This window comes from Lolium perenne, chromosome 3 (genome assembly GCF_019359855.2).
Source record: "Lolium perenne isolate Kyuss_39 chromosome 3, Kyuss_2.0, whole genome shotgun sequence".
NCBI lineage: Eukaryota > Viridiplantae > Streptophyta > Magnoliopsida > Poales > Poaceae > Lolium > Lolium perenne.
The window spans coordinates 263,277,682-263,305,002 of NC_067246.2; the positions used below are offsets into that span (position 1 = coordinate 263,277,682).

The window sequence follows — 27,321 nt, forward strand, 5'->3', positions numbered from 1 at the left end:
ACGACACAGGTCGCCAGAGGAGGACCGCGGTCGAAACTATCAACCGAGGCGAAGATTTCCTCGGCAGTACCAGAATTACGACGCTCCAGGACAAATTTCGGCAGGTTTTCGGACAAACACAGGAGGAAGCAACAGAGATGATTACCAAAGAAGCAGTGAACAGCGAGGTGATAACAGGGATGATTCACGCAACAGGCAAAATAGCGGGCCTAGGTTCCCAAGACCTTTTGTCTCCCCTGAGGAGATGATGAATGGACCGTGCCAGATGCATTTTCCTCGACAAAGAACGGTAAAAGACAGTCAGGGCACTTGCGTAAAGATTGTCGAAATTTTCAAGCAATGTTGCGGTATGCAGAGAACGCTAATGCGCGGGCAGCACAAAGAAATCCTCGAGAACCCAGAAGCGAGATTCACTTGTCGCCTCCTCCCGCGATTACAGACGACAATCGGCATCAGCTCAGAATAGCGGCAGCACCTCCACCACCACCTTATGTCGATCCTAACTCCAACGGAGCAGTGTCGATGATTCAGAAAGGAAGGCCGTCCAATAGAGCTCAGAAAGTAATCTCACGACAGGTGTTTATGGCAGAAAAAATGCCTCCACCAACAGTTGAGTACCTTAATTGGTCAGGACAAGATATCGGCTTCACAATAGCAGATCATCCGCAGCAAGTTCCTCGACCAGGGCAGTCAGCACTTATTCTGCCAGCAGTTATCGCGGGATTTGATATCTCTCGAGTGTTCATAGACGGCGGCAGCAGCTTAAACCTTATGTATGCAGATACATTGAGGAAGATGAACATATCCTTAGCAAACTTGAAACCAACAGACACAAGGTTCCACGGCATCACACCGGAGAAACCAAGTTATCCATTGGGAAAGATCAATCTCGACGTTCAGTTTGGGACCCGAGAAAATTATAGAATCGAGAGGCTCGAGTTTGAAGTCGTGGATTTTCCGTCGCAATATCACGCTCTGTTGGGACGACCAGCATATGCTAGATTTATGGCAGTGCCACACTATACATACTTATTGTGGAGGTTGCCTGGACCAAAGGGACCAATCACAGTTAAAGGAAGCTTTGCCTTAGCCGATAAATGCGACAAGGATTTCCACCGGTTGTCAGAAACTTTCGGGATGCAAGCTGAGTACTTGGCGTCAAAAAGCATGACTGATTACGACGTACTGCCAGACATTGGAAGGCCAAACAAAGAATCAACTTTCAGTACCGAGAAAAATTCAAAAGAGGTGCAGATTCATCCGACAGATCCAAAAAAGACGACATCTATCGCAAACGACATGGATATCGCATAGGAAAGCGCGCTCGTCGAGTTCCTCCGTGAGCACTGGAAAATCTTCGCATGGTGTCCAGCCGACATGCCAGGAGTACCTGTGGAACTTGCCAAGCACCACCTAAACTTGGATCCACTAGCGAGACCAATCAAACAACCTTTGCGGCATTTTCGGAACCAAACCGCAAAGCCATGCTGTCAGAAATCAATCGACTACAAGAAGCTGGTTTTATCAAAGAGATATTCACAGAAGCCACATGGGTAGCAAATCCTGTGCTGGTGCCGAAGAAAAACACTAAGGTCCTTCGCATGTGCGTCGACTTTACGTGTCTCAATAAACATTGTCCAAAGGATCACTTTCCCCTCCCGAGGATCGATCAAATTATCGACTCCACGGCTGGATGTGAACGTCTTTCCTTCCTGGATGCATATTCTGGTTATAACCAGATCAGATTGAAAGAAGAAGATGAAGTAAAGACCGCGTTTATTACACCTTATGGCGTGTTTTGCTACAGAACAATGCCCTTTGGTCTAAAAAATGCGGGAGCAACATATCAAAGGATGATGCAGAAGTGTTTGGCGACACAGATTGGGAAGAACGTGCAAGTATACATTGATGATGTCGTCATAACATCAAAAAAGGGGGCAACGCTGATCGAGGATCTCAAGGAAACCTTCGACAACCTTGATAAGTTCTGCCTCAAACTGAACCCGACGAAGTGTTCCTTTGGCGTCCCAGCAGGAGAACTTTTGGGGTTTCTAGTCTCAGCAAGAGGGATTGAAGCAAATCCCGACAAAATACAGGCTATCGTAACAATGAGGAAGCCAACAAAGTTGAAGGAGATACAACAGCTAACGGGGCGAGTCGCAGCTCTGAGCAGATTCGTCGCTAGGCTGGGAGAAAAAGCACTGCCGTTCTACGCTTTGATAAAACAAGGAGATAAATTCCAGTGGAACGAAGAAGCCGACAGAGCTTTCGAGGATTTGAAGCGCACAATTTCGACACCGCCAATTCTGGTGGCACCAAAAGAAAGGGAACCTCTCCTGCTATATATCGCAGCCACGCCCCAAGTGGTGAGCACGGTGCTAGTTGTCGAAAGGGAAGAAGAAGGAAAACTCCACGGCGTGCAGAGGCCGCAAGTATACTTCGTCGGCGAAGTTTTATCGCCATCAAAACAAAGGTATCCGCAGTACCAAAAGATAGCATATGGAGTATTCACGACAAAGACGAAAATTGCGCCACTATTTTTCGGCACATCCGATCATAGTGGTCAATGAAGCTCCCTTGTCAAATATACTGAACAACCCAGAAGCTACGGGTCGTGTCTCCCTTTGGGGAATAGAACTTTCCCCTCGGGACATCACGTATGAAAAAAGAAAAGCAATAAAATCGCAAATACTGCCGGACTTCATCGCAGAGTGGATGGAGTTGCAAAATACAGGACCTCCAGACTTATCGAGAACCTGGACCATGAACTTTGATGGGTCCAAGAGACTAGAAGGGGCTGGCGCAGGAGTAGTACTCATATCACCTGAAGGCGACAAGTTGAAGTACATCCTTCGGATGACGTTCCCTAACGCATCTAACAATGAAGCAGAATATGAGGCTCTCATACACGGGATGAAGATGGCGAAAGCCTGTGGTGCAACTCGACTAAAAATCTTTGGCGATTCACAGCTGGTGGCACAGCAAGTTATGAACCAATGTGACGCAGTCAATGATAGCATGATGGCATACAAGGAGGTATACAACGAACTCGAGAAGTTGTTCGATGGATGCGAAGTAAACCATATTAGCAGATTGAGCAACGACGAAGCCGATGTTCTTGCAAACATCGGGTCGCAATGCCTTGCAGTCCCGCCAGGTGTATTCTGGGAAGAAATAACAGAGAGATCCACTAAGTCGACAAAATCAAAAAAGAAGGAGAAGAAACCCTCGGGGGCTACCAAGGAAAAGCAAGAGGACGAAGAAGAAGATCAGGACCTGGTCATGGTGATACAGATACCGTGGATGCAGCCGTACATATCATACATCCTGAGGAAAGAAATACCCGACGATCCAGTTGAGGCAAGGCGAGTAATTCGACGCTCTAAAGCTTTTACGGTGGTCAAGGGAGAACTGTATAAGCGAAGTATTTCAGGCGTCTTGCAAAGATGCGTCACACCCGAAGAAGGAAGAATAATTCTGAAGGATGTACACGAAGGAATATGTGGCCACCACGCAAGTAGTCGAGCTATCGCAGCCAAGGTTTTTCGGGCAGGATTCTACTGGTTGACAGCAATCGAGGACGCTAAGGACATAGTAAGAACTTGCGACGCATGTCAAAGATTTGCCGCAAAACCTCACTCTCCAGCAGCAGAGCTAGCACCAATACCATTGTCATGGCCCTTTGCTCAATGGGGACTTGATATGGTGGGTAAGTTACACAAATCCTGGCCAGGAGGAAAGGAGTACATGCTAGTAGTCGATAAGTTTACAAAGTGGATAGAAGCGAAGCCGATAAATTCACCAGATGGAGCATCCGCAGAAAATTCGTAAAAGGCCTCGTCTTCAGATTTGGAGTGCCCCATAGCATCGTCACGCATACAACGGCAAGAACTTCACATCCCATGAATTCACAGATTATTGCGAAGAGGTGGGTATCAAGCTGAACTTTGCGTCAGTAGCACATCCTCAAACCAATGGGCAAGTCGAGAAATCCAATGGTATCATCTGCAATGGCATCAAGAAGCGCTTGTTAGGACCACTGGAAAAAGCTCGACATACCTGGCCAGAAGAACTACCAAGCGTGTTGTGGAGCATCCGAACAACACCAAACACAGCAACGCAGGAAACTCCGTTTTTTCTGGTTCATGGAGCAGAAGCAGTACTACCAATCGAGATAGAGCACAACTCTCCACGTGTCGCTGAATATGATGAAGAAACATCGAGAAGAGCGCTAGAGGACGACGTCGACGCACTTGATGAAGCTCGAGATGAAGTATTATCTCGGGTAACCAAATATCAACAGGACTTGAAGAATTACCACAGTCGACGTTTGCGGCCAAGATCTTTTCAGGTGGGCGACTTAGTTCTTCGGCTCACGCAAAAAAGTCATGAAAAACTCGAGTCACCGTGGCTTGGCCCTTACATCGTCACGGAAGTAATCGGAGGAGGAGCATACAGGATAAAGGACAAGAAGACAGGGGTGGAGGAGCCAAACCCCTGGAACGTGGCGCAACTTAGGCGGTTCTACGCCTAGAGTCGAAATATAGTCCTTGTAAAACTTCAATGTACTGAAACGCCCGCGAGTTTTCAGACGCACTCTTTTCCTTTTTCGGGGCACCGAGTGGGGCCGGAGAAGGTTTTTAATGAGGCGGGCTCGCGGTGCTGCAATATAATAAAGATAGTGACAATATAACTTTTCTTCTTTATCGACATGACCAAAGTCTTTGCCCCGACGAATTTCAATATAGTTCATCGACAAAAGAAAAACCTTGCCTTGGTATTCAAATACCTCGTGAGTCAATAAAAATACAAAATAGTACTCAATAAAAAGTTCGGGGGCTCATATTCGCCTTAAATATATAAATGCCTTGGTTCAAAACCTCGCAAATATACAAATATAGTAAAAGAGTCACCGAAACACTCGGGGGCTAGACAAACAGAGAAATATAATGATTGCTTTACAATATAGTCATGGATTACAAAGAAGAAATATCTACAAGAAGAAAGTAACTAGTCTTGATTCAGTATGTCATCAAGAGTAACTCTGTTTTCCTCAGGAGCAGCACCAAGAAAATCGGCATAATGGCCATCGGCAAAAAAGTCGGCATCCATCCGAAGCAGATCCTCAATCATTTCTTCGGCTATGGGCGTAACCTTCGTGTTAATCCTGTCAACACCAACTCTCCGACGTTTTACCTTTTGGTGAACCTTCTCGACAACCTGGGTAAGGTCAAGCTTCGAGTGGCAGATCTGGAGCATGATAAGAGCAAATCTGGCGCCAGCTACTAGTTGAGCTTTGACAAAATCATGGATACTGCGAGCATCCTTGAACCTTTCCATCAATTCAGGAAGAGTTTTTGGTTGGACGTTCCGAGGAAACATAGAGTTGTAAACCATGGACAAGGTCTTGGTACAGAAGTCAAGGAAATCGCGAGTTTGAGAGGTGCGATCTTGAAATCTGACAATTTGGCGGGTCCTATCCGGGGTAGCCCAAAACAAAGAACCATGGTCCAGGGAAAGATTAACAAGGAGGTTTGTCCTCGCATTTACCCTCTCTTCCTCGGCAGCAGCATCAGTAAAGGCACCTATCAAAACAAAGAAGTGGAAACCTTTAAGAGACAATAGCATGAAGATGAAAGATATCAGAGGATGAAACAGGCATACCCGACATATCTGCACTGGCTTCATTCATTAATTCGAGCATGAAATTTTCTCGAATAGTCGCCTTTTCAGCCTCGGAAGCAGCAATTTCCTTAGCAGCCATGGCCTCGCGAGCTTGCTGGAGAGCAACTTTTTCGGCTTCAGATGACTTGCGAGATTGTTCCATCATCATAAGTGTTTGCTTCTTCGCATACTGAAGCTGCTGTCGAAGTTCATCCAGTTCTTGTGACAAGGTATTGTCGACAGGTGCAGTATCAGCAAAAGCTCTCCTCGCGCGAGAAGAAGAAGGCGACACATTGGAAGGAGCGGAAGTTGGAGTATAGTTATCAAATATCAACTGAAATATAAACAGGATAAAATCAAACGACAAGCAAAGACAGAGTTTTTCATTAATCTCTTGGAATAATTACAAGGGCATTACAGTGGAGCTAAGGAAATACGTGTCGCCAAACGACTACTTTGGCGACAAAAGCAAAAGAAACAAAGAAAAACAGAGGCATGCAACTAGACCTCCGGCCTTGACGAGCTAGGAGTCGACGCTGGCTTAATCCCGAGATAGGCCAAGATCTTCTTCGTGTTAGGCTTGGCTGCCTTGATCAGCGACTTCCACCTTGATTGTTCTATTTGCTCGGTGTCGCCAACTTTCATCCAGTCGATAGTCTGTCGACTGTCAGCAACCAAGGCGACAGTGTTTTCAACGGCAACCTTCATATTCTCTTGGCGCATCTTTAGTCCAAGGTCTTCCGGCGTATTGAACATCTTGGCAAGGTTGAGGAAAGTCGCAGGCTCCTCTTTCTTCGGGAAGAAGTAGGGGAATAATGCCGACAATACTGTGCTAGCATTCGACACACCCTCACGAATCTCGGACCCATGAAGCTCCAGATAGGAAAGTGCGTCAAGAACAGGATCATCGACAGGATTTGTCAGATCAAAATCCTGGTTTGTTTGGGCTGTCAAGGAAACAAAGCATTAGTGAAAAGACAAGAAACAGCGATTCTCATAAAAAATGGAAGAGATCAGCAAAATTACTGAAAGTGCGGCGGCTCTGAGTTTTCAGGCGCTTGAGGATTCCTTCTTCACGAGAAGCTTGTGCAGCTTTGTGCTCATCTAAGGCACCTGTAGCATCCTCAAGTTTTTTCTGCAGTTCCTCGACACCAGCAGCTTTCGCCTTGGCTTCATCAGCTTCGACCTTGGCTTTGCTAGCAGCGAGTTCGGCTTTCTTACGAGCCGCCTCACTTTGCTCAAGTTTTCGAGCAAGTGCGTCGGCGCGCTCGTTGGCCTCTGCAAGTTTCTCTGTCGAGATATGGAAAGGAGAGAAAAGAAAGGTCAAAAATTGCGACAAGCAACAGGAGTAAAAAATCAAGGGAAAAAACAGCAAGTATAAAAGTCGTTACCTTCGGCTCTATTAGCATATTCACGGTACCCAATAAATTGGGAACCGATGCGGAGAAGATCCTTGATCATAGGCTGTTCAAGGTGAACACAGCAAGAAAAACATCGGCATAAAAAAAGAGAAAAGGTGTGAAAAAACAAAAAAAGGAAAATATAGATGTCGACAAGCTTACATCATTTAAGAGCAGAGTCGACGAACTGCCCAACTGAGGGGCAGGTTCAACAATCTTTTCAACCCTTGTCCTTTTTGGTGAAGGAGCAAGGGGGCTGGATGGTGGAGTAGTGGTGACGACGTTTTGTTGAGGAGGCGACGTTTCTTCTCCTTCAACTAGCGTGTCTGAGACAAGTACAGTACGTGACGTGCTTGTCCGAGGAGCCACGTCAGTAGTTGGAACTTCTTCCTCGTCATCACTATTAATCAAAAAATCGGCAGCATAAAAAGCAAGACAAGATAAATACTTCGAGTACAAAAATAGAGAGAAATAAAGGCGACTTACGAGCTGACGAGGGATTCAACATAAGGATCGTAAGCTGCCTTCGGATGAGAAGGAACAACTTCCTCAGCCTTAGAGGTGCCAGAATCTTCAACATCAGTCCTCTTCCTTTTGTTCTTTGGAGAAACAGCAGGAGGAAGGGATTGCGTCGATTCACTGGCTTCAGACTCAACTTCTTTTTCATGAGAAGCCGTAGATTTGTGAGAACCCGCGACTTCACTTTCACGAATAGAAGAACCTTGAGTATCTTTGGCAACGATGGCCTGTTCCTCGACTTCTCCACCCTCCGGAAGAGGAGGAAGGGAAGTCATAGTAGGATGGTTCTGTAAAAAATAGTGACCAGAAGGAAAATTAAAAGAGATGACAATATAATGAGATGCAGAGAAAATGCAAAACAAGGTAAAAACTCGGCAAGACAAAATACCTCGGGGAGTGGATTGGCGGCGCTGTACGGTTCCACGCGACAAGAGGAAGGAATTGGGTCTTTACCCAGGCGAGAAAGTCTTCGAATCAACTTCTCCAAGTCCTTGGGGGAAAGATCACCGGAGATTCTGTTGGCGTCATTTTTACCACAATACGTCCAAAGGGGATTTTTGCGAGCTTGAAGAGGCTGCACTCTAATCCTAAGGAAGTAGGCAGTGATTTGAACACCAGACAGCTCTTTGCCTCGAGTGTTTTGAAGCTGGCGAATACGAGACATGAGTGCCTCTGTCGCTTTTTTCTCTTCCTCGGAAACTTCGGCATCCCAGGAGCGGCGGCGCTGAATTCTGGCACTTCCGTCGAAAGGAACTATGTTGTGCTCAACAGAGTTGGCGCTTTCTTCGTGAATGTAGAGCCACTTTTTGCGCCATCCTTGGACAGAATCAGGAAATTTGACGTCGAAATAGTCGACATCAGTACGAACACAGATAACAACGCCACCTATGTTATAAGTGACGTTGTGGGAGCCATTGCGGTGGAGGCAGAAAATGCGTTTCCACAGAGCCCAATTGGGAGGGATTCCGAGGAAGCATTCGCAAAGTGTGATGAAGATAGAAATGTGAAGGATGGAATTGGGGGTCAATTGGTGCAGTTGAATCCCATAAACAAAAAGAAGACCGCGGAGGAAATCGTGGATTGGGGTCGAGAGGCCGCGGATGAGATGATCAACAAAACTAACCCGATACTCCATTGGAGGCTTGGGGTAGCTTTCTTCGCTAGGAAAGCGGATGGCGTCCTCCTTCTTCATGAGGCCAAGCCTCTTCAGCATGTTGGTGTCTTGGTTGGAGATTTTGGATCTCTCCCACTCAAGATCCTCGGCGGCCATCTTGGATTCCGGAGTGCTGTGGCGAGTCAGACGCGCGCGCGGTGGCATCAACGGCAATGGCAGAGCAATGTGTGTGAGTGCGGAAGATCAGAGAAAGATTGGGCGCAGGAGAAGTTTTTGCGAAGAGGAACAGGTGAGCGGCGCAAGCGAGGGGATGAACGGAGGTTGAAGAAAGGTTTATATAAGAATTGGGTGAAGCAGTGTGCCGTTGGATGAAGAGATCGTGTGGTGAGAATAGACCCTCTAGATACAAGGGTAAAAAGGTATTTTACTGAGATAGGCGTTACCGTACGTGCGCCAGAAAAAGCGGAGGACGTGTGTCCCCCACTTGCACGACGTGTCAACGTGGTGGAAGCAACGGACCCACAGGGCAGAAAAATCACGACTATTCGAGAAGGATGAAGTAGATTTGATTAAGGGAAGCATGTCGACAAGAAAAATAAAAGAAGATTGGCGACAGGAAGAATTATTCAATACTTCGGGAGCCTTTGATCAAAAACAAGTTTTCCCCAAATGCTCGGGGGCTACTTCGACAAAAAGTAAAATTTCGACTATGGCAATATAGAAATTGTGGGAGCCTACAACCAAGCACAAGTTCTTGGCTGTAGCCTCGGGGGCTACTCCCATCGGGAGCGCTGTTCGCGCACCCGAGAGATAAAAAAGAGAGAAGAAGAAAAAGATCATATTGGGAAATAATGACAATATAGCGACAAGGTGGACTAAAATGTTGAGCCTACAACCAAGCACAAGTTCTTGGTTGTAGCCTCGGGGGCTACTCCCATCGGGAACGCTGTTCGCGTGCCCGATGAAATTAACAAAGGAAAAATAGAAAAGCAAGAGAATATATTTCGAGTTATAGTTAACTCTACATATATTCCCATCGGGAGAGCAATATAAGTCATATTTGACTCGATAAAATGTGCCATTCCAACAGCCGGAAAAGCACTCGACAATATATTCTCAGAACGCCGAAGTTGCGATCAATTTCTGAATGCCGCAAATTTGCGAAGGTAAGACCCCAGATCCGTTCTGCTGGGCGTGGCATCGCCAAAGACTGCGCTCTGCTACTTTTATCCGTATCAACAGATACGAAGAAAAATCCTAACGGACGCGTTAGGTACCCGATAAATTCGACTGGGACTCGACAGAATGGTAAGACCTTAAGCGGCACCTGTCGAAGTTTACACCAGTATCCCGAGATCATGTCCAGGGACGTGATTTTGAAGTAGGTTTTTGCGGATTGCCACTAGAGCAGTTAACTAGTACCTGATCCGTCAGATGAACTAGCCCCAACTACCATTATCCCTGTACAATATAGAATTTTATGTGAAGAAGTATAAAAAAGTTAAAGCTTCTGAATAAAAATAAACAGTGGAGATTTTCCCTGACTCTACGATTCAAGCAAAATCTCGGGGGCTACTGACATAGGCATCCCAAATGGGCCTGCCGAAGATGGTACCCGGGGTTTACTGGAGGCCCAATACCCGAGGAATAAGAAGATTCGGGAGCCCAAGATTTACTAAGGAAAGATAGAGTTGTAATAGGAAGTGTTGTTTGTAATCTGGCGGGATGAGTTAGAAACCGTCCCGGACTCTGTAAACTTGTATAGCACGAATCCCTCGGCTCCACCTCCTATATAAAGGGGGAGTCGAGGGACGAAGAATCAATCGAATCATTGTCTGCAAACCCTAGTTTTCATATTCGTCGAGTACTTTTCGGCTGAAACCTTCGAGATCTACTTACCCTCTACTTCCAACTAAACCCTAGCCTACAATCCATAGGCATTGACAAGTTGATACCTTGTCAATCGGAGCGCGCTGCGCCTCCTCCTCCACCGACGATCTGGTTGCGTCACCCAGCTGCACTTCCCGGAAGCCGGCCGCACCTCCAAGTCCACAGGCGCCCAACACCCACCCAAGAGCGCCGGCCAGCACCTCCAGGTCCACGCGTCCACGCGCGCCTAGCACAACACCTTCCTCGCTCGGCAGCACATCAGATTAACATGATTCTTCCAGACATCAACTTCTCTCCACCTCAAGAGGAAGGAATCATCCCTGAAGAGGAAGGCAAATCCCTGAAGAGGAAGACAACATATCAAGTCAAACTCATGTTACAGTCAACTTTAGTATCCATTTATCTATTGTATTTGTAATTTTTCTACTATATTTATTCCACATCATGCATGTTTTGCTACATCAATACTCCTAAACACTACTCATGATATACTAAAACTAAAATGAGCATGAGCAATGCACAGCCGAAATTTCAAATGGACTGGCTGCAAAGAAGATCTTGCACAAACAGCCCAGGAAAATTTAATTTTGTTATGGTTAATTAATTCAGTATTGCACTGAAACTTGTTCCAACCCAAGCAAAAGTAGTGTCATTTGTTCTTATAGCAAAATAAGTGCTGGAGTACTTTTGTGCAAACAATAAAAGTGCTGGAGCAATCCACAGATTATTTGACATAAGCAAGGCACAATTACCTAATGGTCATCGTCATTTTGGGCATATGTTATTCCTCTGCCCACTCATCATCAGTAAACTGCCCTTTGACAAACACCCGCAACTACTGTTGGATTCCATGATACTCCATGATATCTGCAAGGACATGATGATACTCCATGAGTATTTTACTGTAGCAATAATCCATAGCACAAATGTATGTATTGAAGCAACCATTTTCCCTTCCCCAAAATAAAATAGAACAATTTTGAGTAGGACATAAGTGATGTCTACGCACGCTTCTATTCCTGTAGACAGTGTTGGGCCTTCAAAAGCAGAGGTTTGTAGAACAGCAGCAAATTTCCCTTAAGTGGATCACCCAAGGTTTATCGAACTCAGGGAGGAAGAGGTCAAAGATATCCCTCTCATGCAACCCTGCAACCACAAAGCAAGAAGTCTCTTGTGTCCCCAACACACCTAATAGGTGCACTAGTTCGGCGAAGAGATAGTGAAATACAAGTGGTATGAATGAATATGAGCAGTAGTACGGCGCCAGAAAAGTGCTTGCTGGCGTGCAGTTGATGGTAGTAATATTGCAGGAAGTAAACAAGCAGCAAAACAGTAAACAAGCAGCGATAGCAGTATTTAGGAACAAGGCCTAGGGATCATACTTTCACTAGTGGACACTCTCAACATTGATCACATAACAGAATAAATAAATAGATGCTAGACTCTACACCCTCTTGTTGGATGATGAACACCACTAACTGTGTAGGATTACACGAACCCTCAATGCCGGAGTTAACAAGCTCCACAATATTCAATGTTCATATTTAAATAACCTTAGAGTGCATAACAGATCAACATAACCAAACCAAGTACTAACATAGCATGCACACTGTCACCTTCACACTACGAAAGGAGGAATAGATCACATCAATACTATCATAGCAATAGTTAACTTCATAATCTACAAGAGATCACAATCATAGCCTACGCCAAGTACTACACGATGCACACACTGTCACCATTACACCGTGCAGGAGGAATAAACTACTTTAATAACATCACTAGAGTAGCACACGGATAAATTGTGATACAAAACACATTGCAATCATAAAGAGATATAAATAAGCACTTCACTATGCTACTCTGAATTACTCTCTGGAAAGATAACGAACACTAATTCATCATGTAGGCAAACCTTAAAGATGCATTCCCAAGTACTAATGAACACCCCACGCTGTCACTTTGAGCATTCACAGGAGGTACTAACACACCACAATTTCATAGAGACATCCAACTCAAATCATAACTCAGTGAATAAGTATTCTGTGAAATATAGCCTAAGAGACCCACACGGTGCACACACTGTCACCTTTACACACGTGGGACAAGGAGTCTCCGGAGATCACATAAGTAAAATCCACTTGACTAGCATAATGACATCTAGATTACAAGCATCATCATATGAATCTCAATCATGTAAGGCAGCTCATGAGATTATTGTATTGAAGCACATAGGAGAGAGATGAACCACATAGCTACCGGTACAGCCCCGAGCCTCGATGGAGAACTACTCCCTCCTCATGGGAGACAGCAGCGTTGATGAAGATGGTGGTGGTGTTGATGGAGAAGCCTTCCGGGGGCACTTCCCCGTCCCGGCGGCTTGCTGGAACAGAGACTCCTGTCCCCCAGATCTTGGCTTCGCGATGGCGGCGGCTCTGGAAGGTTTTCCGTATCGTGGCTCTCGGTACTGGGGGTTTCGCGACGGAGGCTTTAAGTAGGCGGAAGGGCAACGCGGGGGGGGGGGGGGGGCCCACGAGGGCCCCACACGCCAGGGCCGCGCGGCCAAGACCTAGGCCGCGCCGCCCTGTTGTGGCGGCGCCTCGTGGCCCCACTTCCTTTCCCCCTCGGTCTTCTGGAAGCTTCGTGGAAAAATAGGACCCTGGGCGTTGATTTCGTCCAATTCCAAGAATATTTCTTTACTAGGATTTCTGAAACCAAAAACAGCAGAAAACAGCAACTGGCCCTTCGGCATCTCGTCAATAGGTTAGTTCCGGAAAACGCATAATAATGACATAAAGTATGCATAAAACATGTAGACATCATCAATAATGTGGCATGGAACATAAGAAATTATCGATACGTCGGAGACGTATCAGCATCCCCAAGCTTAGTTCCTGCTCGTCCCGAGCAGGTAAACGATAACAAAGATAATTTCTGGAGTGACATGCCATCATAACCTTGATCATACTATTGTAAGCATATGTAATGAATGCAGCGATCAAAACAATGGTAATGATATGAGTAAACAAATGAATCATAAAGCAAAGACTTTTCATGAATAGTACTTTCAAGACAAGCATTAATAAGTCTTGCATAAGAGTTAACTCATAAAGCAATAAATCCATAGTAAAGGTATTGAAGCAACACAAAGGAAGATTAAGTTTCAGCGGTTGCTTTCAACTTATAACATGTATATCTCATGGATATTGTCAATGTAGAGTAATATAACAAGTGCAATATGCAAGTATGTAGGAATCAATGCACAGTTCACACAAGTGTTTGCTTCTTGAGGTGGAGAGAGATAGGTGAACTGACTCAACATAAAAGTAAAAGAAAGGCCCTTCAAAGAGGAAAGCATTGATTGCTATATTTGTGCTAGAGCTTTGGTTTTGAAAACAAGAAACAATTTTGTCAACGGTAGTAATAAAGCATATGTGTTATGTAAATTATATCTTACAAGTTGCAAGCCTCATGCATAGTGTACTAATAGTGCCCGCACCTTGTCCTAATTAGCTTGGATTACCGGGATTATCATCGCAATACACATGTTTTAACCAAGTGTCACAAAGGGGTACCTCTATGCCGCCTGTACAAAGGTCTAAGGAGAAAGCTCGCATTTGGATTTCTCGCTTTTGATTATTCTCAACTTAGACATCCATACCGATACAACATAGACAACAGATAATGGACTCCTCTTTAATGCATAAGCATGTAGCAACAATTAATGTTCTCATATGAGATTGAGGATGTATGTCCAAAACTGAAACTTCCACCATGATTCATGGCTTTAGTTAGCGGCCCAATGTTCTTCTCTAACATTATGCATGCTCTAACCATTAAATGAGTGGTAAATCTCCCTTACTTCAGACAAGACGGACATGCATAGCAACTCACATGATATTCAACAAAGAGTAGTTGATGGCGTCCCCAGGAACATGGTTATCGCACAACAAACAACTTAATAAGAGATAAAGTGCATAAATACATATTCAATACCACAATAGTTTTTAAGCTATTTGTCCCATGAGCTATATATTGCAAAGTTAAAGAATGGAAATTTTAAAGGTAGCACTCAAGCAATTTACTTTGGAATGGCGGAGAAATACCATGTAGTAGGTAGGTATGGTGGACACAAATAGCATAGTGGTTGGCTCAAGGATTTTGGATGCATGAGAAGTATTCCCTCTCGATACAAGGTTTAGGCTAGCAAGGTTTATTTGAAACAAACACAAGGATGAACCGGTGCAGAAAAACTCACATAAAAGACATATTGTAAACATTATAAGACTCTACACCGTCTTCCTTGTTGTTCAAACTCAATACTAGAAATTATCTAGACTTTAGAGAGACCAAATATGCAAACCAAATTTTAGCAAGCTCTATGTATTTCTTCATTAATGGGTGCAAAGTATATGATGCAAGAGCTTAAACATGAGCATAACAATTGCCAAGTATCAAATTATCCAAGACATTTTATCAATTACTACATGTAGCATTTCCCGATTCCAACCATATAACAATTTAACGAAGAAGATTCAACCTTCGCCATGAATACTATGAGTAAAGCCTAAGGACATATTTGTCCATATGCAACAGCGGAGCGTGTCTCTCTCCCACACAATGAATGCTAGGATCCATTTTATTCAAACAAAAACAAAAACAAAAACAAACAGACGCTCCAAGCAAAGTACATAAGATGTGACCGAATAAAAATATAGTTTCAAGAGAGGAACCTGATAAATTTGTCGATGAAGAAGGGGATGCCTTGGGCATCCCCAAGCTTAGATGCTTGAGTCTTCTTAAAATATGCAGGGATGAACCACGGGGGCATCCCCAAGCTTAGACTCTTCACTCTTCTTGATCATAGTATATCATCCTCCTCTCTTGACCCTTGAAAACTTCCTCCACACCAAACTTTAAGCAAACTCATTAGAGGGTTAGTGCACAATCAAAAATTCACATGTTCAGAGGTAACACAATCATTCTTAACACTTCTGGACATTGCACAAAACTACTGGAAGGTAATGGAACAAAGAAATCCATCCAACACAGCAAAAGAGACAATGCGAAATAAAAGGCAGAATCTGTCAAAACAGAACAGTCCGTAAAGACGAATTTTAAAGTGGCACCAGACTTGCTCAGATGAAAATGCTCAAATTGAATGAAAGTTGCGTACATATCTGAGGATCACTCACGTAAATTGGCATAATTTTCTGAGTTACCTACAGAGAATTAGGTCGAAATTCGTGACAGCAAAGAAATCTATTTCTGCGCAGTAATCCAAATCTAGTATGAACCTTACTATCAAAGACTTTACTTGGCACAACAATGCAATAAAATAAGATAAGGAGAGGTTGCTACAGTAGTAACAACTTCCAAGACTCAAATATAAAACAAAGTAGTGTAGTAAAATAAACACATGGGTTATCTCCCAAGAAGTTCTTTCTTTATAGCCATTAAGATGGGCTCAGTAATTTCAATGATGCACTCCCAAGAAATAAGAGTTGAAGCAAAAGAGAGCATCAAAAAGCAAATTCAAAACACATTTAAGTCTAACATGCTTCCTATGCATAGGAATCTTGTAAATAAACAAGTTCATGAAGAGCAAAGTAACAAGCATATGAAGATAAAACAAGAGTAACTTCAAAAATTTCAGCATATAGAGAGGTGTTTTAGTAACATGAAAATTTCTACAACCATATTTTCCTCTCTCATAATAACTTTCAGAGGCATCATGAACAAACTCAACAATATAAGTATCACATAAAGCATTCTTATTCACATGCATAAAAGTATCATTACTCTCCACATAAGCATAATCAATTTTATTAGTTGTAGTGGGAGCAAATTCAACAAAGTAGCTATCATTATTATTCTCATCAAGTGTAGGAGGCATATTGTAATCATAATTAAACTTATCCTCCATAGTAGGCGGCACCAAAAGACCATTATCATTATAATCATCATATATGGGAGGCATATCATAATCAACATAAACTTTCTCCTCAATACCCGGAGGGCTAAAGAGATCATTTTCATCAAAATCGACCTCACCAAGCTTAAATTCTTCCATAGCATTAGCAACAATGGTGTTCAAAGCATTCATACTAATAACATTCCCATTAGCATGCATAAGTTCCATGGGTTTTTTAATTTTCTCTTCAAACACATCATGTCCTAATTCAAGATAAAGTTTATAAAGATCTCTCATTTTGTTGTTGTCTTCCATTAAGCCTTACTAGTGTAAAACAAGAGACAAAAAGATGCAATTGCAGGATCTAAAGGAAATAGCTTCGAGCACTCACACACCGGCAACAGTGCTAGAAAATCGCTTAGTAGTCGGAGGATGTGAATACCTTTTACCTTACCTCCCCGGCAACGGCGCCAGAAAATAGCTTGATGTCTACGCACGCTTCTATTCCTGTAGACAGTGTTGGGCCTCCAAGAGCAGAGGTTTGTAGAACAGCAGCAAGTTTCCCTTAAGTGGATCACCCAAGGTTTATCGAACTCAGGGAGGAAGAGGTCAAAGATATCCCTCTCATGCAACCCTGCAACCACAAAGTAAGAAGTCTCTTGTGTCCCCAACACACCTAATAGGTGCACTAGTTCGGCGAAGAGATAGTGAAATACAAGTGGTATGAATGAATATGAGCAGTAGTACGGCGCCAGAAAAGTGCTTGCTGGCGTGCAGTTGATGGTAGTAATATTGCAGGAAGTAAAACGGCAGTAAAACAGTAAACAAGCAGCGATAGCAGTATTTAGGAACAAGGCCTAGGGATCATACTTTCACTAGTGGACACTCTCAACATTGATCACATAACAGAATAAATAAATAGATGCTAGACTCTACACCCTCTTGTTGGATGATGAACACCACTAACTGTGTAGGATTACACGAACCCTCAATGCCGGAGTTAACAAGCTCCACAATATTCAATGTTCATATTTAAATAACCTTAGAGTGCATAACAGATCAACATAACCAAACCAAGTACTAACATAGCATGCACACTGTCACCTTCACACTACGAAAGGAGGAATAGATCACATCAATACTATCATAGCAATAGTTAACTTCATAATCTACAAGAGATCACAATCATAGCCTACGCCAAGTACTACACGATGCACACACTGTCACCATTACACCGTGCAGGAGGAATAAACTACTTTAATAACATCACTAGAGTAGCACACAGATAAATTGTGATACAAAACACATTGCAATCATAAAGAGATATAAATAAGCACTTCACTATGCTACTCTGAATTACTCTCTGGCAAGATAATGAACACTAATTCATCATGTAGGCAAACCTTAAAGATGCATTCCCAAGTACTAATGAACACCCCACGCTGTCACTTTGAGCATTCACAGGAGGTACTAACACACCACAATTTCATAGAGACATCCAACTCAAATCATAACTCAGTGAATAAGTATTCTGTGAAATATAGCCTAAGAGACCCACACGGTGCACACACTGTCACCTTTACACACGTGGGACAAGGAGTCTCCGGAGATCACATAAGTAAAATCCACTTGACTAGCATAATGACATCTAGATTACAAGCATCATCATATGAATCTCAATCATGTAAGGCAGCTCATGAGATTATTGTATTGAAGCACATAGGAGAGAGATGAACCACATAGCTACCGGTACAGCCCCGAGCCTCGATGGAGAACTACTCCCTCCTCATGGGAGACAGCAGCGTTGATGAAGATGGCGGTGGTGTTGATGGAGAAGCCTTCCGGGGGCACTTCCCCGTCCCGGCGGCGTGCCGGAACAAAGACTCCTGTCCCCCAGATCTTGGCTTCGCGATGGCGGCGGCTCTGGAAGGTTTTCCGTATCGTGGCTCTCGGTACTGGGGGTTTCGCGACGGAGGCTTTAAGTAGGCGGAAGGGCAACGCGGGGGGCCACACGAGGGCCCCACACACCAGGGCCGCGCGGCCAAGACCTAGGCCGCGCCGCCCTGTTGTGGCGGCACCTCGTGGCCCCACTTCCTTTCCCCCTCGGTCTTCTGGAAGCTTCGTGCAAAAATAGGACCCTGGGCGTTGATTTCGTCCAATTCCGAGAATATTTCTTTACTAGGATTTCTGAAACCAAAAACAGCAGAAAACAGCAACTGGCCCTTCGGCATCTCGTCAATAGGTTAGTTCCGGAAAACGCATAATAATGGCATAAAGTATGCATAAAACATGTAGATATCATCAATAATGTGGCATGGAACATAAGAAATTATCGATACGTCGGAGACGTATCAATAAGCGATTAAGATCATGTTTTCTAACGTTCAACTTTCAAGCATACACGGAAGTGATTAAGAAACCTGGATCAGAAATGCTTCCACTCTACCACACCTGCATTGCTTGGCTCTGATACTCACCTTGGCTTTATACTCCAGCATATACGCAAGGCAAATGTCTTGGAAGCATCCGCAGAGCTAGTAGAAGATAACAAACGAACATCGTCTGAATAAAACGAAAATAAAAAAGTTCAGAACCAACTGTGCCTCATAAATGGATCAGTTTCTAACTTGGAATCCTCTGATAAGGATTTCATGTGCGCATATTATAAGCGTAGTCTGACCATGGAACAACAGTTAATTTAGTAGTGCAAGCACTGCAAGCAAGATCACATCGTCTGCTGTACTAGTACAAGCTGATAAATTAGATTGGGAAATGCCAGTTAGAACTGGTCCAACTTAAACAACTCGAAACGTTGGGCATTACAGATCAATGGAATTTTGAAACAAGCAGATTTGTCGCTTTTTTTTTTTTTGTCTTTGTTAGCAGTCCTTAATGAGCAAAAAACTTGAACAGTCAACATGAAGCAATTTATTATTAGAGCCTGCTTGTTCACAACAATGCTTACAATATTGATCAAATTAAGAATCCCTCCTAGTGAACCATTGAGGAGACACAATTATGACCATCACCTGACCAGAGTCTCCCGTTTAAAATCGATATATGAGTTATTCAGACCCAATGGTTTCAGTGTGATTTTAGTACGGTGATCATTGCTTAGTCAGATTAAGAATCATTCCTAGTAAACTTTCTAGGAGACTGGAGTATGCGTTCCCTGCGCTGGCAAGAACTACGATGACAGACAAAGATTGGGAAGAACGAGGCACCTGGTTCTCGGTGGCGTGCGGCGGGACGATGTCATCGAGTGAGCATGAGGTCGAGCTGGACGCTGGTGTTCCACTGCTCCAGGTAGCTCCTCCGCACCCGTCGGTTCAACAATCTGCAAGATCGGCAACCTCCGCTCGTACTGGACCCGTACCGCGACCTCGGCAACCTCCGCCCACGGCCTCCGCCACACCTAGCAAGACCGCCGCGACGAGGACGGTGAAGACTCCCTCGCCCAAGCTGCAGGGTGGACGTCCCTCCTCTCGTCACCAAGCACCACCGCCCTTCCGCTGCCTCTGACCACCACGCCCTCCTTGCATCTGGCCGGCGGACCAAACCTGTCTAGAGTACTTGCGCCTCCCCTTGTAGACCTTCCCGAAGGACCCCTCCCCGACGAGCTCCACCACATGGTAGTCCTCCACCCCCATCTGTCGCTAGCCTCGCAAAACCCTAGCCCGAATCAGCACCAGGGTCAGAGACGCCCCCGAAACACCCCGAATTCGAGCGGCACGCCCAGAGGAGCGGCGGAACCGAACTCACCGTGGACTGGCGACGGATTGGAGCGGCACGAATCGGGGCGGAGCTCCCCCACCGCCAGCCGAATCTGGCCGAGGCGAGGCGGGGAGAGGGCCTGGGGTTTGCGGCGAGTCAATCCGCGCGTGGCTTGCGGCCGGATCGGCGGGGGCGGCCGGAGCAGCTCGCCTGATCTGTGTAGGCAGCGGCTGGAGTTCCGCTCTCCTCCCGACTCCCGTGCGCTCGCTCCGGAGTTGGATTTGGAATTTCCTTGAAGACGACGGCGAAGCGCGGCCTGGCCCTCGACGGCGAGGCGCGGCTGGGCCGTCGACGGCGACGGCGAGGCGCGGCTGGGCCGTCGACTGCGAGGGCGAGGACCACCTCGACTGCAACGGCGAGGCGCGGCTGGGCACTCGACGGCGAGGCGCGGCGACGGCGATGGAGCGCGAGGCGCGGCTGGGCCCTCGACGGCGAGGCGCGGCGACGGCGATGGAGCGCGAGGATGGCGTCGTGGATGGCGTTGAGTGGATGGCATGGAGGAGTTGATTTTTTAATATGTTTGATTTTTCAATTAAATGATGTCCTAAAAACATTAGTTGAGGCCAGATTTTTTAACACGTTAGTTGAGATGTCCTTAATAAAGATTAAATATGTCCTTAACTAAAAAAATTAGCAGATTTGAACTAATTCTAAAAATTTAGCAGAGCTAAACTAATTCACTAATGTTTTTATTAGTTAAAAAATCTTGTTATTATTTCAAGATGAACTAAAGATCTCAACTAATTCACTCGTGATGAAAGATTAAATAAAGATTTTTTAGTTCATCTCAACCCTGGCAGATTTTTTTCATTCTGCTAAATGATGTCCTAAAAACATTAGTTCATCTCAAATAAAAACATTGGCTAACTAATAATTATGCCTGATTTTTTAACACGTGTTTGATTAATATGCCTGATTTTTTCAATGATCCCTGTTTTTTTCATTAGTAATAATTATTAACATTGGCTAATACTATGGGTGCCATTTTACAATGATCCCTGATTTTTCCATTTGTTTATTTTGATTTTAATTTAAAAAAATTATGCAAGTTTATTAAACAAAATCTACTAATTCCTAGAAGATCACTAATACTGAAATTCGTGCGAGTGAATCTTGTTACCGCCGGTGACCGGGGAGCAGTTCTCTATCTTCTTCGTGGCGTTGTACCCGACCTCCGACGAAAGAAGGGGTAAGTTGTTGATCTATTATGTACAAAACAATGTATGTTAATCTATTATTAAAAATCAAGTCACCATTGTTTTATTTAACACCTTGCTATATTTCAGAGATGGAGGTGGGGAGCACGGAGTTAAATCCTATCGTGCTCTCTGATGGTGAAGAGGAGATGCCGATGGAAAGTGATCCGGACATGGACATCCCGGTGCAGCAGACTGTGCTGGTTCATAGGGGTATGTGTCTTCACATTCCTACAAATATGTTGTCCACGAGATAAACGGATATGTCTCTCACATGTACAACTATTATCTGCAGGACCGCGTATAACTGGCAACGAGGAGTATGATAAGCACTGTGTTTGGGGAAACAATCTAGTACTCAATGAAGACCAATGCAAGGCCCTCACAAATTTGGTTCGTCAGTTCCCAGGAAAACCATTCAAGTACTATGTGTACAGGATGAGCAAATCTTCTGTCATTTAAAAAAACTGCAAAATGGTGTGTACTTATTTTAACTCCTTGCATAAATTCTGAAAAAATAGTAGTACTTTAGGAAGAATACAAATATTCTATCCTAATGATTCTAAAATGTTTCTATTTTGCAAGGAATTTTCCGCAAAGTTTACACAGAGGTACCTCAAGAAGTACCTGGATGATGCAATTGAGCTACCAGTCCAATGTGCGGGATATCAAAAGTCTTACAATGTCAAGATGAGGCTGGGACTAGATCTAAAGAGGGCAATGCTGACAAGTGGCTGGGCGAAGGCTGTAAGGAGGTTCGGCTTAGAAGAAGGTTGCGTCTACATCTTTTGCTTCTCTGTCGATAAGAATGGCCATAACCCTTGGCTTCTCATCGACCCCTGGAAGCATGAAGACGGTGCCAACGGTACCTGAACCCATGAAGACGGTGGCAACGGTACCAGTGGTAGCATTTTGGTTTGGTGGTAGCATTTCTCATAGCACTGTTGTGCTAGTTTGAAATGTTGGACTTCAGTAATCTAGTTAAGTAATGGACTGTTAAGTAATGGACTGCTAAGTACGGACTATTAAGTGACTGTTAAGTACTGCTAAGTATGGACTATTAGAAATGAACTGCTATGTTTCTATGCTAAGTACTGCTACTATGCAATATGGGTAAGTCTGAATGAACTGCAGTGTTAATATATATGTATGGAATGTTGCTTCCATGTGCAGCTTTTCCTCTTTCTATCAGATTATGAAAAGATTGCACTAAATTTTCTATCCCTGTTAACTATAGTATTGGCAATGCTACTAGCTGTTATGTTTGTATATGCTAGCTATAGGATTACCAATGCAACTGGTGGCTGCTATAGGATGTTTGTACTGTTATGTTTCTATCCCTATCCCTGTTAACTATATGCTAGCTATATCATTGTTTACATTGTTTTATCCAAGTAATGATCAATTGTGACACTTAAAAGTACCCCAAAAGGTCAACATCTATTGGGGCACTTCAAAAAATGCCCTAGTAGGTATACACATATTGGGGCATTTGAGAAGTGCCCCAATAGGCATATAATTAGGGGCACTTGGAAAAGTGCCACTAATTGGCTACTATTAGGGGCACTTTGACAAGTGCCACTAGGACAAGTGCCCCCATATCTATACCGTGGTGTAGTGGGAGGCCGAGGTCACCGTCTACGCCGTCGTCGCCGCCGGGAAATGGACGTTTACTGAGTACGCCGCGTTGAGGACGGAAGCCGGCGAGGATCCGAAGAACCAGTCGCTCCCAGCCGAGCTGAAGGATGCGTACAACGGCTGCCTGAGCGACTACGACGCCACCAAAGCCGCGCTCGGCGCCGCGCTGCAGAAGATGGACGCCTGCGATCTGAAGGCGTGTTCCGGCGATTTCGACGCGGCCCTCTCCGGCCTTGAGAAGTGCCGCGTCAGGTTGGAGGGTTTGCAGAACGTCGGCGCGACGGGTTTGTTGTACGAGACTGTGCTAGCTGACAAGGGCAGGACCACGCTCGCGTACTCCCTGACGCGCCTGGCTGCCAACTAGCTCATGTCGCCGATGTACTGTTTTCTGTTGCAAAATAACAGCGCTGGATCGATTCATTCAGTAATCATGCTCGCCGATGTGATTTCGCTGATGTAGGGCACCTACAATGCTAAAAAAGTCTCGTCTTACCTTAGCAGTTCATGTTATCTAGACAAAACCATAAATATAGATCATTATCTTTTGTTGTCATGTCTTGCAATTAATGTAAATTAATTAATATATTTGGTAGAAAATTGTGTTTCTAAGAGAAGATATACGGTACAATGGATAAATTAGCCTTCCGTTATGCCCTTTATTTTATAGGGTATAATTAATCTCTTAGTTAAGGAAAGATAACTTTCTAGTTCTTCAATCTTTCTTCTCTAATTAAACAAAAATATGATGTGACAACTGTAAGAGGAAGTTGATGTCATCATATTGTACAGCGAATCTAAAACATGGTATATTTGTGTATACATGCATGTGATTGCTTACCCCGGACATAGTTTTTTATGACCCAAATCGAGATAGTGGAAACAACACTTCATCGGTCAATTGAGAGCAAATACATAAGCGCTAGTCAGCATATGCAAGAATTTAAATATCATATTTGTGTTTAGTTAGATGAGAGAGAATATGAGAAAAAAGGTAATAATAAGTATAATAGTGGGATTACAACCCACATATATGGCACTTTTACATATGTGGAGGAGAGAGACATGAAAACATAGACGGCGTGGGCTCTCATGCAACAGTCAGTTGTAGCACATGCTTCTAGACACTAATGGAGAGTGCAAGGTGCGCCGTATACCAATAAAATAGTACTCCCTCCGTCCCAAAATGTAAGGCATCTAAGGACTGGTCAAAAGTCAAACTTTACTAACTTTGACCAAATATTTAGAAAAAAATATTTATATCTACAATATCGAATGGACATATTAAGAAAATATATTTTATGGTGAATCTATTCATGTTGATTCATTACTGTAAATGTTTATATTTTTGTGTATAAACTTGATCAAACTTAAAAAATATTGACTTTTGACTAATCCTTAGACGCCTTACATTTTGGGACGGATGGAGTACAATTTTGTAGATATTAAGCTTGTTGGTTACTACATCCATCCCGAGGCTTAAGGTTTATTTTTTTAGAAAGTCGAACTATGTCAAGTTTAATCAAATTTTTATCAACATCATTAACATGCAAAATATAAAATCAATTCATTAGATAGATAATGAAATATACTTCCACATGGTATCTACAAAATATCATATTTGTCGATAGATTCTTCTAAAGGTTTGATCAAATTACACCTAGTTTGATTTTTCAAAAAAAACATAAAACTGACGGGGGAATGACCCCCAGTAGGCTAAGGGCATGGCATTATAGCCAAATTATCTTTATATGATGACTTACTGAGGTCAGCGAGATAATCTTATTGCAGGTAAAGTGCGGTTGACCAAACTGAAGGTTGACCGGGTTAGGGGTAGTTGGCATAGGATGACCGACTTACCTATATTGGCATATCAAACCCGACATACCTAGAGTCCGTCATCTCAGATTACGTCAAGCAAGCTAGAAGTGAGAAACCGACATACTATGTGGGAGCCGACATTGATGACCGTCATAGAGCTAACGGTCATATGCATGTCCCCATGGTCAGCGCTCAAGTCCCATCGCTACAATCGCGGAAACATCTCATCATCATGGCAGAGCATGTCCATTCTAGCACCGTATGAGCTCATCATGCGATGACCACCGTGACAGAGGGAACAATGGTCAGCGTGCCCACAGAGTCAAGTACATGTATATATGCCCAGTCCCATCGAGGATGTCCAGGGCAGCAGGATGGAGCTCCTAGCGGGGCCCAAGCGAAGACTTTGGCACCAGGAAAAATAGGCTTTATCCCATGCTAGGGTTTCTGACAGTGTACCCTGCCCCCAGTATATAAGGGGGTCCAGGGCCTCCAAGGCAGAGGATCGCTCATTCTTCCCCTCATACGCATAGAGCCACAAAGCTTCTTCCTCCCCTCGCTACATAGCTTAAAGAGCACTATTATTGTGGGGTTTCCACCTCGAGATATATACATCCATACAAGCAGGAGTAGGAGTTTTACCTCCTCACGAGGGTCCTGAACCTGGGTAGATCGTTGTGTCCCGTATGTGCTTGTTAGTGCATCTCTTCCTACGGCGTACATCCGGTCACAACTTAAACTACCCATGGCATCTGCCATGACACCACCACGGCACTAACTATAAATGACATGTCACTATCTTATAGCCAGCAGCTCGCTCTATTATTAAATTTGTTATTGCAGAGTCAGCTCTAGCACGTGCTTCTAGGCACTTTGTGTGAGTAAAATATGAATAATGCATTGATAAACATATAACCATTAGATCTAGTTTTGAAGCTCTAGACGCAAAGATCTCGAAAGTGGAAATAATTTATAATTTGAAAGAAAGGTTTTCCAAGATAGTTCGTCGAAAGGAGAATTCCTCCCAAAAATCACTCCTTGTACCACTTATAATGGCACATGTAGACACTTAACATGATCTCCTGAAAGAAGAAGCTAGCACTTGACGAACATAAAGCGCAGAAAAGGAAAAAAAAACACGACCTTGGTCCTTGGCATGTTAGGTGCGTGCCATCGGCCATTTGCCCAGGTCAGCCTTTTTTAAACAATTGTTAATGGCCCAACAAATACATTTTCAGGTTCCTTTCACAGCTAGGGCAATCATCAATAATATGGCTCGTCACGAACAATGGAAACAACTACTCCTTTTGATCAATAATAAGTGTTGAGGTTTGTGTTCAAATTTGATCGAAAGAAGTACCAATCAGTTTGAAAATGATCTCTTTCAAAGAAAGGACAGAGAAATTCAAGGCCACCGCTAGGCTACAGCCAGCTGAAAAAAACGGTTTATATGTATTAATTTTTTCAAGTATGTAACATTTATTTCCAACACCTTTTTCTATAGCATGCCAAGTCGCGAAATTATGGTGTAAAAAATCCGCCAATAGTACAAAATAATTTTAAATATAGCATTTTTCTATATTTAAGTAACATTTATGAAAATGTTGCATCGTTTTATAACATACTACTATAGTACATCCAACATTTTTGCCTATCAGCATGTATCATTGGTATAATTTCTCTGTAACATATGTAGAAAATTAATTATACCACTTTCGTCGTAGTTACGCAACAAAAATGATGCACATATATAACAAATGGCAATGTCGTATGTAACATCGATAACAATCCTTAAAAGTTGCCCTTCACAAATGACCACAACAGTAGCGCCATGGCTGATTCGAGATCGACGGTCATGAATTCCGGCACACCGGAGACCTGAGGCGGCCAGATCGGGTCAACCCCGACCAACTCCGGTCGCCAACACCATCTTCTCTAAGTCTGGTGGCCGGATTGGTGTGTGGATAATTTCATCACCCGAGCTCCTGCCAGGGAATCCATGGCAGAAAAACTCGATTGGTACCCATTGGCCGGTGAGCTCGTCGATCTCGTCCAAGGAGAGGGTTGCCGGGAAGTGTGGTCCATCAAATGTGTGGACACGGACCAAGCTGACCTGGGACTGCGACGACGATAGGCTGGGTGCCGCAGTGGGGGACATGGCAGGCTGCGTCTTCATAGGGTGCTTGTTGGCGGACAGCGCCGCTGGGAAGCACGACCCATCGACGTATCGGCGCGAACGAACCTACGCTGGGACATAGCAGAGCAACTTACTTTGTATTTTTTTCCGTCACCAGTGCAAAGGAAGGAGGGGGCTTAGCTACATCTGGCAGATTAATAGACTCTTCCAAAATTCAATGCTCTTTCTACATCACATTGTCCACATATGTAGCCTGT

The 27,321-nt window shown here is 44.0% G+C and overlaps 2 long non-coding RNA genes across 8 annotated transcripts in view; one reads left to right on the forward strand and one right to left on the reverse strand.

Annotated features, from left to right (window-relative positions):
- Positions 1–20,697, reverse strand: part of LOC127344131 (uncharacterized) — a 35,603-nt gene extending 14,906 nt beyond the window's left edge. Inside the window, exons 1-5 of one of the 7 annotated variants that reach the window (XR_007877768.2) lie at positions 20,569–20,697; positions 20,264–20,537; positions 19,726–20,173; positions 18,979–19,063; positions 11,340–11,454 (exon numbers count right to left, since the gene is read on the reverse strand). This is a non-coding gene — a long non-coding RNA (uncharacterized lncRNA). Of the gene's footprint in view, positions 1–10,665; positions 10,928–11,339; positions 11,455–18,921; positions 19,064–19,725; positions 20,174–20,263 lie in introns of those variants that run through there. The other 6 variants (XR_007877767.2, XR_007877770.2, XR_007877771.2 and 3 more) reach the window with 6 other exon arrangements.
- On the forward strand, positions 20,434–22,537 carry LOC127344132 (uncharacterized). The gene is made up of 5 exons (XR_007877772.2): positions 20,434–20,549; positions 20,581–21,464; positions 21,562–21,684; positions 21,767–21,948; positions 22,057–22,537. It is a non-coding gene; the product is annotated as an uncharacterized lncRNA (long non-coding RNA).
- The last annotated feature ends 4,784 nt before the right edge of the window (positions 22,538–27,321 follow it).